The sequence below is a fragment of the Desmodus rotundus genome, chromosome 6, assembly GCF_022682495.2.
Source record: "Desmodus rotundus isolate HL8 chromosome 6, HLdesRot8A.1, whole genome shotgun sequence".
NCBI classification, from domain to species: Eukaryota; Metazoa; Chordata; class Mammalia; order Chiroptera; family Phyllostomidae; genus Desmodus; species Desmodus rotundus.
The window spans coordinates 99,356,699-99,368,048 of record NC_071392.1 but is presented as its reverse complement, the minus strand read 5'-3'; the positions used below and the strand labels follow the sequence as shown (position 1 = coordinate 99,368,048).

The 11,350-nt window shown below is 45.3% G+C and overlaps 1 long non-coding RNA gene across 1 annotated transcript; it reads right to left on the bottom strand.

Moving 5' to 3' along the window:
• Positions 1-483: 483 nt before the first annotated feature.
• LOC123479659 (uncharacterized) lies at positions 484-11,028 on the bottom strand. Its single transcript, XR_006655341.2, has 4 exons — positions 10,952-11,028; positions 8,472-8,565; positions 3,258-3,380; positions 484-1,670 (listed from the first exon to the last, which is right to left on the bottom strand). It is a non-coding gene; the product is annotated as an uncharacterized lncRNA (long non-coding RNA).
• Positions 11,029-11,350: the final 322 nt, after the last annotated feature.

Below are 11,350 nucleotides of genomic sequence, written 5' to 3'. Positions count from 1 at the left end.
GTGCCCAAGCAGGAATGGTGGTCCCAGCTGCTTCAACACCCAGCCATTCCTTTCCCACCAGTTCTTCCTGTTGGCTGGGAATGGAGCCCATTATAAAACAGTGCCGTTTGTCACTGACTGGACGAGAGAGTAAGGAGACGTGAAGACCAAGGACAATGTGATGTCCTGGGTAGGATCTGGGGACAGAAAAAGCACACCAGGAGAAAAGCCAGTGGAATCCGAGTAATATGTATAGTTTAGCGGACTGTATGGCACCAACGCCAAATACCTGTTTCAGTAAAAGGTCTGTGGTTTCTGCGAGGTGCTACTAACAGAGGAGGGTGGGTGAAGGCTACTCTTGGTGCTATGTCTACCGTGCTTTTGCAAATCTCAAATTATCTCCATATAAAAATGTCAAAGGGGAAAAAGAACACAGTACCATTTAGACTGTTCCCCATCTTCTATGGAGACACATCAATAGTATGCTAATTGTACGTTTTATTTTAGGGGGATATTACTTAAACTTTTAAATACCCTATTTATTAAAAAAAACCCAATAACTTGCCATGATACCAAGTTCACAAGGTAGGAAGTGTTGTGGAATCTCCTTCTGAACCCTGTCTCAAGGACCCCCTTCTCTTCCCGGTAGAAAGCCTGTGTTACAAGAGTTTCATGTTACAGAATTATTCTATGACTCTGCCCCCAACCTTCGCCCCGCGGGCTGTGCGTGTTCTCGCCTGCTTCTGTCTCCTGGTGTATTGTGGACCTTGTTTTGTAGCTGCGAGGTACTTCCTTACCCTTTTGTTTATTACTGCCTAGGGTTCCGTGTGATTGATTTACGGACCCAGTCTCCCCTGACGAGCATTTAAGCCGTTGTTGCCACTCGTCTGCCTTTCCGAACAGCGCTGCGTTAACTGCCCTTGCACGCCAGTTTACGTGTGCAGGCCTACAGCTGCAGAGTACGTTCCTAGGAGTTATGGGTACATTTTCGAGTAAAGGAAAAGCAGCTCTCAGCCGAACGTTCTCATTCAGGACTTGAGAGGTGACAGAGCATATTCTCAAGCGCCAGCATTTTGTTTTGGAAATGCCACGTTCTGGGGCAGCGTGCTTCTCGAAGCTCAGCTGGTCTCCCTAAGCTGCCCTACATGGAGAGGCAGAATATTGTGCCAGTGGAATTCACACCCTGGAGCAGTGACTTGAAAATGATTGGAGCTGGTAGCCATCTGCCTGGTTCTTCCTTTCAAGAGCCAACGTGGTCATTCTGCCAAGGCACCAGGACAGCCCCACGTGGTGGCATCAGCAGCAGTCAGCCCACTCGCCCATCGTTCTGCGATCCAGAGAAGGGGCTGTGCGGCGTTCCGCTTACATCTCTCCCATTTGTCTCCAGGCCACAGTGGCCTTGAAGAAAGATGTTTCCGTACCCTTTGCTTCTGTCTGCCAGTGGAGAAGAGGACCTGTTTGCTTCTTAGCTTGTTAAAATGTCCTTAAAAATCTTTCAGCTTGCCCTGGCCAGCGTGGCTCAGTTGGTTGGAGCGCTGTCCCGTATACCAAAACGTTGTGGGTTCGATTCTTGGTCAGGACACATACCTAGGTTGCAGGTTCCATCCCAGGTTGGGGTGTGTAGGGGAGGCAACCAATCGATGTTTCTCTCTCATATCAATGTTTCTCTTTCTCTCTGTCCCTTCCTCTCTCTGTAAAATCAATAAAAGTTTAAAAAGATTTTTAAAAAATCTTTTCAACTTGACTTGGGGTGGTGAACACACAATACAATATACAGATGATGCATTATAGAATCATATACTGAAACCTATACAATTTTATAAACCAATGTCACCCCAGTAAATTCAATAAATAAAAAACATTTCTGTTTGCCAACTTACTGGAGTTGGAGCGGCTATACCATTTACAGTTCAGAGTTCACTCAACCTGCTTCCTCTGAAATTATTTCTTGACAAATTTGTGATTGGAGAGGAAATTCACAACCTATCCAATTTTGTTAGTTTTAATATTTTAGAAGTTCCTATAATTCACATTTTCATAACGTCAATCATATTGCATTTAATTTGAATCTATGGGTCCCAGGAAAATAGAGAATACAAATATCAGTCGGAAATGCTTTCTGGATCATACCATCTGTCCGCCCATCACTAGGGGTCTCAAACAAGGCACTGTGACATTCCGGGGCTGGAAAAGTCTTTGCTGTGGGGGCAGTCCTGTGCGCCATCGGGGGTCCAGCAGCATCCCGGGCCTCTACTCACTGGAAGCTGCAAGCACTGCTCGCCCAGCTGTGACCATCAAAAATGTCTCCGGGCGTTGCCAGATGTCTCCTGGGAGGCCAGATCTCTCCTCCTGGAGAAGCACTGCTGTCGTAGGTTCCAGAGCGTTTGTTTTGGACACAGCTCCACACTCCCTGCTGTTTACTAGCTGTGGGAACTTACAATTATTTCACCCCTGCGGACCTCAGTTTCCTTTCTGGAACATGTGCGTAATCACAGCTTTATCTCCTAAGGTTGTTGTACGATGAAGCTTGCCAACCCATGTGAAACAATACATTCTCGAAAGCTGGTGGGTGCTATACTTTTACCATCACTGCTAATTAGCAATATAGCTTTGGCGACGGTCCCCTCCCTGAGCTTTGCAGCACAGGCTTGCGAACAACACACACAGTTATCTCCTGAAAGAGAAGCTCGTGGGGTGATGAAATGAAGTCTTTCCAAGTGGAATGAAAAATTGGATTTCACAAGCCATTGAAAAGGCTTTTTTTTTTTTTAAATAAGAAATAAATGTTTCTTATGGGATGTCACTGAGATTACATGGCTGTTTTGGCAACAGCAGATGCAACACCAAACCCTTAGTCATGGGAAAGTACTCCCTTGTCAATAAATGTTTTCAACCAACCTTACAACCTACTCCCCTTTAGATTCTTTTTAAAAAATTGAATTTATTGTGGTGACACTGGTTAATAAAATGATCCAGGTCTCAGGCATACAATTCTATAATACATCCTCTGTATATTGTATTGTGTGTCCATCACCCCAAGTAACAGAAATGTTTTGAATTATGTTATTCAGGTGCAAATCATTGCACAAAAAGTAGGTCTGCCCCGTGTTGCAAACTGAATGAAAAAATGGCACACAGAATTTATGTGCCTATAGGTGCCTAAGTATTTTTGATTTGTCTCAATCTATAGAGGTGTGCTATAAAATATTCTTTCACCAATACTCTTGACTTGCGCATAATTCTTCACAGAAATTATTCCTCGGGTAATTTGCACTTACCAAACTTGTAATTATCTCAACAAATACGAAGTTGCTTTTGAATGAGACTATTTCCATGGTGCACAAAGCTGGCTGATTTTAGATTGTCCCCGTGAGTGAGTCTCCCGGAACGTCTGTGGGCATCTGCAGGCGACAAGGATGTTTATTGTTCGGGGAAAATGACTGCCATTGTCGCGAGGGACGCTGGAAGACGCCCTCGCGCGGCTCAGACCTCGCCCCGCGTCCGTGGAAATGCCTCTTCGATCCCAGATGTGCCTGGGATGGTCTTTGTTCTCGGCAGCGACCGCGGGGATGACAAAGGGACCCCGAGATCATGACGGAGCGCTGCGCCTCAGCTCGCTGCTTATATGTGGGCCTACGCTCAGCTCAGCGAATGAGTCACAGAGAGGTACAATGTGTTTTGCCAAAGATCAAAAGAGAGATTGTAAAAATGTTGGGCAAATGTTTGCTGCAGAGGGCCTGATATTAAAACTATTTTAGGCTTCTGGGCCAGATGGCCTCTGAGTCGGCCCTGGTGGTGTGAAGGCAGCCACGGAGAACAGGAAAGCGAACATGTGTGGCTGTGTTCCGATAAAGCTTTATTTACAAGCACAGGCAGTGGGCCTAGTTGTCAACCCCTGGAGTAAAGCATACATATTTAAAGATACAGCTATGAATAGATAGATATAAACAGATACTTGAGGTGTGGCAGAGGATGCTAATGACCTCTCCACCACCCATTCCCCCCTCTTCTTTGAGAATAGCAATATCCTCTTATATGTACACCTAGACCCTAGTCCCTCTTGCCAAGAGACGTGATTCTTGAAGTGAAAGCAGAAAATATAGATGAGATATCTGGGACTGGTCTGTAAAGAGGCCTTATCTAGCTAGCAGGGCCTAGTTTGCCTTTTAGCTCTCTCTCTCTCCCTCTCCCTTTCTCTTTCTCTCTCTCTCTCTCTCTTTTTCTGCCTGGAATGTGGGAATATTTGCTGGAGCTCAAGTGGCCATTTTGTAGCCAGGAGGGCAAGTTCAAGACCATGTCAGAAACATCAGCTTTTACAACTCTTGAGCCAATGAAGCAAACCTACCAGTAGCTGACCTCTGGACTTATTCTATGGGAGCAAGAGTCCTTCAGTGCTTAAGCCACTGTTTAAGTCAGGTCTCTACTTGCTGCATAACCAAAATTCTGATACATGTTGACAAGGATAACAGATGTATAGCTCAGCTTACAAATACTAGACATAATAGGAAGGTAAGGCTATGTTAACTACGAAGAAGCATATTTATAATAAGACTCTGAGTCCATCAGCTCTAGTGGCCAATACTGTTCTCTCTTTCTTCTCCCCTGGAAAACAGGGATAATAATATTATATGACTTAGGGTATTGTTTAAAGACTTAATTCTGCCCTGGCTGGTGTGGTTCAGTGGATAGAGTGCCAGTCTGCAAACCAAAGGGTCGCCAGTTTGATTCCCAGTCAGGGAACATGCCTGGGTTGCAGGCCTGGTACCCAGTTGGGGGTGTGTGAGAAGCAGCCCCATATCAATGTTTCTCTCCCTTTCTTTCTCTCTCCCTCCCCCTCACTCTAAAAATAAATAAATAAAATCTTGAAAAAAAAAAAAGAAAGGCTTATCTCTGTGCATGTATAAAGTGCCTGGCACATAGTAAATGCTCAAAAAAGTCAGGTTTTATTACTGTTACTGTTATTACTTTGTTGACCTGGTGAATGACCATTCACTTCTTTGAAATAAGGGTGTAGGTAAGAACAGCTGTTGACATTTCTCCGCCACCCCTCACTTTTCAGGCCGCTGCTTCATTATTAGAATAATATGTGGAAATCCACCCACAGTCCCTGGGCTTCAATAGTTACTACACGTCCGGCAGAGTATTAGGTCTGGGAGTTCCAAGAGGAGTGGGACAGTTCCTGTCTTCAGTGGGCAGAGGAACCTGGGAGACTCTTAAATACTAAGGAAGGGCTGGGTGGACGGTGGCAATACGAATGGGGTTATGCTGGGGAGAAACAAAGATGGGGTTCAGTTCTACGGCATTTTTCAGACTATAAGAAGCACCAGCCCATAAGACGCACCTAGGTTTTAGAGAAGGAAAATAGGAAAAAAAAAAAAACAACCCGTTCCACCATGGCTCCCCACCCCCCAGCGAGCCAGGTAAGCTACATTGGGACTATAAGACACACCCCCCTTTTCCGCCTAAATTTGGGAGGGGTGCGTCTTATAGTCTGAAAAATACGGTATGTTGTTAGGTGAAAGCTGTTAACAGATAGAGGAGCTGGGATCTAAAATATGAAAATGAAGTGGGCATTTAAAAAATTATCTGTTATCAATAGCCAATAATAATGAGGAGGAAGAATTTAAAAATCAGAGGTGATATGTTAAATACTCTCCATTTTTCCCTCTCTGTCCACCCTCTCAGCTCCTCCCTGCTGTGTGGCTGCCCTTTCTAGACCTACCACAGTCTCTCTGGTTTCAGGAGTAAGAAAGTGAAGTGGAAGGGTTATTTTGCTTATCTGGTGACTTTCTCCCACAACTGTCTCCAGGTTCTGGCAACCACACCCTCCCTTTGTTTCTTGTCCCCGAGGAAATGTCTCCCTGCTGATGTGACCAGCCCTGGGGGATTCAGTACCTCCTGTTCTTTCTCTTAACCAGCCTCACATCTTTGAAATCCTCCCTTTCTTCAGCTCTCCTTAGATACCTACCCTATTTCAGGAAGGTAACTGTGTTTGGCTGGGGTCCTGACTGACAAACTCAGTGACCAACAAAGGCAAGAGATGAGTGAAGTGGGCCAAGTCTAAGGCAATAGGGATGGGTGATGACTGCAGTGAAAGAGAGAACACTAAGCTAGAACTACTCAGCTCTATCTGCCTGTGTCATTTAAAATAGGATCTTAGTGTTGCCAGAGCCTCCAATTGTTAGTGGAAGATGCAAACACATTTTAAAAGATGAAATTTGTCCATTTATAAAGCATTCTGTGGGCAAAAGAATATGTATTTGAATTTGGCCAGTGGCTGCCTCTGCTATGAGAGCAATAGTCAGGGGAGGGGTTACACCATGACCATTTGATTGGCGCCTTCTATAGAGACATCATGCTTATTTCACATGATGCTCTCAACACTAGCAACTTCTGGGAGGTCCTGTTACCCTCCTAAGAGAGGAGGAAACTATTATAATAAGAGTGTTAAAGAGTTTAAGTAAACTCTTGTTAGCGCTTAAACGAGATTAAATGTTTCACATAATTTGGAAACGACCTAGGGGCATCAATAAGGGATTGGCTTAATCAGTAAGCTATAGTCATACAAACTGAGGCCAGACCTAGCTCAGAACCCACAGGAAGATTCTGGAGCCCAAGGTCCCAAGTGCTCTCCCACCCTCTGCTTGGCGAACTCAGTCCCCCTGAGTGAGGCACTGGGCCTCAGGAATCCTTATCTCTGTACAGCTGGGTCTGAACCAGCCATAAAAAAAAAAAACTAGTATCTGCTGATCTCCACTTGGATTCCATGGACCCCTAGATGACGCAGAGATGGTTTCTGGAGAGGCCCATGCAATTCTTGAAAGCACAGGGCAATGCTGGTAAGTGAGTATGTGCGCTACAGCTTTCAGAGGGACTCACAGAAAAATGAAGACCAGTTGTCAGAATATTGGAAAGCAAGTTAAAAAAAAAATTAAATCAGACCCATTAAGATGGCTATAATAAAAGTGACGGGAATAAGCGGTGTTGGTGAAAATGAGGGGAACCCCCCGATGATTGCCTTCTCCTGGAGTCCCTCCTGGGGGACCTGCCTGAGCCACTTCTGGAGGAGGGAGGTGCTGCTCTTTTCAGAGATTATGGCCACGGTGGCTTGCTTGGTTTGGTTCCATTCGTTTCATCACAGACTCGCTTGTAAGCAGATAATGCGCCATGACCGTTTCTCTGTATTATGACACACTCTCGGTGTCGGGTCCAAACTTTTCAAGGAGCTCGTTTTAGCAAAAGCTTCTGCTCAACCCTTCACTGTGAAGTTTCTGGGCGGGGTGGGGGGGTTCTTCTTTTTCTCCTGCAGTTTCCTTTCTCTCGCCTCTTCTTCAGCTGTGTGCCCCTGTTCCAGTTCCAACACCTCCCCATCAGTCAGCTCCTCAGGAACCACCTCCAAGAGCGCCTCCGTGTCATCCTCAGCCACACCCAGTTAAGGCAGTTTGCCACCTCCACCAGGCCTTGTTGGTGTTTTGTGACCTATGTGCTGTGATGTTAAACTACGTCATCAGTAGGTGATAGGAATTTTCTGCTCCCTTATAATCTAACAGGACCACCATTGTATGTGGTTGACCACCATGGGGTTGGTTCATGACTGTCCATAATAGGGTTGTAATAAATACCCTCGGCAATGCCTTTCATTTGGACAGAACGATATTCATATGTGTCTAGGACAAATCATCACACAGAAACTGACCTCTTTCTTATTCACGACTATTTGATAAACCATGGTCTAGCTATATCTTTCAAAAATTATTCAACGTATTGGGGTGACACTGGCTAATAAAATCATACAGGTTTCAGGTGTGCAATTCTATCACGCGTCACCCGTATATTACACTGTGTGTGCGCCACCCAAAGGCAAGTCTCCTCCTGTCACCATATATCCGACCCCCTTTACCGTTTTCTATCTCCCCCGAGCCCCTGGATATAAGTTAATTTATTGAACCAATCTTCTATTGATATATTTCTATTATTTCCAGGTTTTAAATTACTTGATTGCAGGTTTTTCACAATTTTTAAACACGTGACCCACTAAAAGAAGTACAGTTTTCCACTGAGATCCAGTATGCACACACACACTTAAACAGCAAAAAGTCTTATGTTTACCCTTCCTACGTGTCATGCCTGCCATCCCGTTTTACTCCATTCTATAAAAAAAGTGACTGGGACACACTGATTTCTCTCACCACCTCCTGGTAGGCCACAACCTGTAGTTTCAAAAACACTTTCAGTTACTACTATGGGGACGTGAAGTCAGTAGTATTGTCATAACTACATATGGTGCCAGGGGATCTAGACTTATCAGGGGGTCACAGTGTAACTTATACAAATGTCTAACCACTGTGCTGCATAGCTGAAACTAAAAATAATGTCGAATGTCAAGTGCAAATGCAAAATAAAGACGTGCCCTGGCTGGTGTGGATTGATTGGTTGAAGTGTCTCCTATATACCAAAAGGTTGTGGGTTTGATTCCTGGTCAGGGCACATACCTAGGTTGCAGGTTCGATCCCAGGTCAGGGCACATACAGGAGGCAACCAGTTGATGTTTCTTTCTCATGTCAATGTTTCTCTTTCTCTCTCTCTCTAAAAGCAATGAAAAAATATCCTCAGGTGAGGTTAAAAAAATCAAGAAAGAGAGAGAGAGAGAAAGAGAGAGAGAGAAATAAAGAAGGAAAGAAAGAAAGGAAGGAAGGAATGAAGAAAGAAAGGAAAGGAAAAACAAAAAGTAAAACAAGTTTAATAAAAAAACACACTCAGTGCATATTAAATAAAAAGGGAAAAGTACTTACTTATCTTGCACTATTCTGAACACTTTACAAATACAAGTTATTTAATCCTCACAGAGTCCCAACAGGATAGGACTTCTTATTCTCCCCGTTTTTCAGCTAGCAATACTGAGGCACAGAGGGGTTGAACATGTCGCCACAGGTCACAAGCTGGTATGTGGTAGAGTGGGGCTGCAACCCAGGCAGGCTGGCTGCAGTTTCTTTTCTTACCCCTCAGCCCCCAGGACTTCCTCTTGTCTTAGGAATTGATGTGACACTAAGTACTTAAAATTCTAAATAGCTTCCCTCAGTGTTTCAGTTTACCTCATGCAGGGTATATTCCTTTACAAGACAGCCAAGCAGGGCATGACGAGTGTACACTGCTATTCACACACCTTGGTGAGCACGGCAGCTACACAAAGACTCCCCAGATTTACCAGTCTCCTCCGGAAACTCAGCATCAGCAACACACACGCACACACTCCAAACCCCCAACCCTCGACCCCCCCAGTGATCTATGAGGACCACGCTCAGTGCTGGATTCAGAATAATATCACAGAGGCACGTGTTCAGAGCCAGCGCTTTCCATTATTTATTGATTTCCCCCCAAAGTTATAAAGTTCCAAAGCCTAATTCTTGTGTAATCCTTGGCGGAGCTGTTTGGAGAATTGGAAGCCCCTTCAGCTAATGCATGGCATATGTCGGAGAGGTGCAGCTAATTCACATATCTGTCTGCACTATTCAGAGGGCAGGTTACATGCCAATTATCCAGGCTTCAATCAGCCAGTGGGGATACAATAGGGGCAGTGTTTGCACACTTGACGTGCCACATTCCATGCCGACATCGCGAGCAGCTGGTCCAGATAAAGACCACTGGGGTTTTGATATTTAGGGTTCACATCCACGGAAGAGCTGGAACGGAGATTCAGGTTTCTCTAACCTGGATCCTGTTCACAGGTCTTTTTAAAAAAAACATTTCCTGCTCAGACTTGTTGGGTGGGTGGGTGGAGGTGCTGAGGAAGAAGAGAGACAAAGGCACCAGTAGCTTAAATGACAAAGGAGAGAATAAGAAGGACCGGGTGAATGGATTCCAATAAAATAAAGAACCCACCCACATTCCTGTGCCCAATTTTAGAACCAAACAGGCTAAGAGATTTCCTCCCTAAGATTTCAACCCTGTGTGTGTGGGGGGGAAAAATGTGGATGTACATTTCACCTCATTTATTTATTTATTTTCCCTCTGCTTGAGAAACTGGACTGCAAGTGTTGCAATCTCATCAGAAAACAGCAGCTTCCGGTGGTATTTTTAACCAGGAACAGAAGCAGAAGTGTTTGGAATCACCCCGAGAAAGCCCCGGCTCTCCTGTGGGCTGTTCCCGAATTCTGCTGGCACAGGGCGCAGCGATCAGGCAGCTAAAATGGCAGATGTTGAGGACTTTAGGGGGAGGGGAGGCAGATACCTGAAACTCTCTAGCCCCTTTTTCCTTGCTTTCCCTTTCCCTCCAGATTCTATGAAAACAGAGCTGCAGTCCATTTGCCTGAGGTCACACAGCCCAACACGGACCACACAAACAAGCAACCCAAACAGCCAATCCCAGGTTCTGCCTCCCAGGCTCTGTCTTATCGACACCCTCCCCCGCGCCCCCCCCCCCCCCCCCGCCCCCATGACCCCAAGACTGCAGCGGACCAGCAGACCTTAAAAAAAAAATTACCGAATTACCAACGGCTACTAGACAACAAGCAGATACATCCTGCTAGTGTGTTTTGTGCGCTATTTCAGCTCAGTGTGTATTTTTTCCCACCCTCCCAGATGAAAATACAGTAATTAACGCCATGCAGAAAGGGGATGTGGGGGAGAGGAAACTCCTCTCTCTCAATCTCTCTTTTTTTTCTTTCTTCCCCTAGACTTGAAAAGAAATTCTGGCAGATAATTTGGCTGCACATGAAAAGGGAGAGGCTGCTTACAGCCGCCCAAATAAAGTGCTAGGTTGGGGAGGTTCCGCGGGCTGGGCTGGCTATTTCGCGGCATGAAAAGCAGACATTTATCTGTTCCCATGGAGATGCGTTTTCTACTAGTCAATCAGGAACTGAGGAGGTCAGACAATAGCCAGTAGATCCTTTTCTCATCTTTAGAGACTGTCGAATCCCCCCTTAAAAAAAAGTCACGTAAATTTAGAGGAGTCTAAATGATGTCTCAGAAATACCTGCAGACGAGCAGCCATGATAATTTCAAGGGAGTCAAGAGAACAAGAAACTCCAGCCGCCTCCCAGAGGACAGGGCGTGACCCGCCTCCACCCCCCTTTCCAATTTCAAATCATAGGTGGTTCTATCACCCTCCTTATTTGCATGAATTTGGCTTTCCAAACTGACCTCTCTCTCCCGAATAAAATAACTAATAAGGTCATAAATTAAAGGATGAACATTTCCAAACGACGGGGGGGTGGGGGGTGGGGTGCCCGCAGGGGGTGTTTCAAAGAGAACCTCGGGCAGGCCAGGAAAAAAGACGCTGCCCCAGAAGAAAGCCGGAGCTGCTGGAAGCTGGTGAGTTGTAAACTTCCTCCCGGCATTTCCTTGCCCTAAAAGTGCACATGCAGACAAGATT